Here is a 1,398-nt window from a genome sequence, read left to right on the forward strand (position 1 = left end):
TGGACTGAACCCGGAACCATGTGGTTGGTAAGCAAACTTCTTACCACACGGCCACTCATGCGCCTATGCATATCAGGGCGTGCGTGTGTGTGTGTGTGTGTATGACATTAAACTGCATACGGTAGTTCGGAAGTTTGGGATTTCTATTTTTGTGAGGAACCTGGAGTCACCTCTTCATTATTATTAATCCCAGGTCTCCTGTGACCTGAAGTTTTAATAGTTGTCAAAACCAAAACTTTGAGTTAAATAGATTTCCCATCGATACAGGAAGTTCCCGTTATTTTTGACAAATCTGTCTTTATGTCAGAGTATATTTCTCTGAGAAAGATTCTCTGGCATGAAACTTGTAATCCCAATAAGACCAGTAATTACGCAATAGTTATACAGATATTTCTTGCTTAAATCCAATAACATACAAACGTCTAACTCCCATTTCATATATTGTTCCGTTTTGTATTTTATGAAGTCCTATGGTGATGGTTACGTAGCGGCATGAAATATCATATCGATATATATGCAGGGATAAAACTAAATCGGTGGAATATGAGACGAGTACTGTCTAATGAGACGACGCATTTATAATTGCGTATGTATGAGCGCGTTGGTGTAGTAAAGACTAATTTTACGTCCCGTGTGGAGAATGATGTTTAGTAATACGACAAAGCAAAAATCGTTAGGACAAGCTCTAGAGTGATATCAGATTTACAGGTGGAAGGATGTCAAATACGAAATACATTGAAGGAGGCCAACAGATTTGTGGTAGACCAACGATTGAAGACATGTATCATATACAGAGGCACGAGCTCAATCAAATCACTTCATTAGAATTTATTACAATAGAACCACATCACTCAGGTTAGCGGCGTAAATTTATATAGTATAATTACCTGAGATATCCCGCATTCCATGACGCAACTATACCACCCTTGAGAGAAATTCTCTGAAACCATCAATATGTGAATGTAGAGGCATAAGATTTAAAATGGTACTCATCAAAAGGTGTTCGCTGACTCAGACATTGGTGATCACAAATTCCTCGTATAATACTCGGCGTACTTAGTTTTTTACACTTAATATCCATTATCGATACTCCCTTTATCGATATAGTTCTTTTATTCGTTTCAGCCATGTGGTTGCGGTCATGCTTGAGCACCACCGTGATTTTCAACTTATATACACATCTTTCAACCTGTGTATATATGTGGAGTGAATATCTGCAGTATTTGGGCATATTTAGCGTCTACTTTCAGCATATAGGCATGAAACCCTATATCTATCTATCTATTTATCTATCCATCTATCTTATGTATCTATCCCTAATACTTTCTCTCCCCACATTTCTCTCTCTCTCTCTCTCTCTCTCTCTCTCTCTCTATATATATATATATATATATATAT

This window comes from Octopus bimaculoides, chromosome 25 (genome assembly GCF_001194135.2).
Source record: "Octopus bimaculoides isolate UCB-OBI-ISO-001 chromosome 25, ASM119413v2, whole genome shotgun sequence".
NCBI classification, from domain to species: domain Eukaryota; kingdom Metazoa; phylum Mollusca; class Cephalopoda; order Octopoda; family Octopodidae; genus Octopus; species Octopus bimaculoides.